The sequence below is a fragment of the Penaeus monodon genome, chromosome 32 (genome assembly GCF_015228065.2).
Source record: "Penaeus monodon isolate SGIC_2016 chromosome 32, NSTDA_Pmon_1, whole genome shotgun sequence".
NCBI lineage: Eukaryota > Metazoa > Arthropoda > Malacostraca > Decapoda > Penaeidae > Penaeus > Penaeus monodon.
This window is the reverse complement of record NC_051417.1, coordinates 34727756-34728169: the sequence shown is the minus strand read 5'-3', so window position 1 is coordinate 34728169 and position 414 is coordinate 34727756.

Here is a 414-nt window from a genome sequence, read left to right as displayed (position 1 = left end):
TTATTTGTTTATGATTATTTCTGTGTGTTTGTGCGTCCGTGCATATATGTACATATTTTTTTTTATTTACCTTTAAAGATTCTTCCAAGAGGCAAGAAAGGGCTTAACCCTGAGTCCCTTCCGTGTGCTCAACCCTGGCCTTAGTAATACATCTTAAAGACATGCTATCTCTGTTGCTGTCACAGCTGACGCAACGCAGTGTTATCGCAGAGTATCATCGCACCAAGGTTAGCTGCGGACTTTATGCCATTATCATTATTTCATCATGTAGTTTACGGTGTCGAAAGGTATGTTATGTATTGAGGCCACACGGTGATTAGAACGGGGCGATTGAAATAGCATTGCAGTTAGAAAGATTCGATTTGATGGTTTTCTTCTCGATTCGGCTTCCTGTTCTCAGGTGGGCGCAGGTGT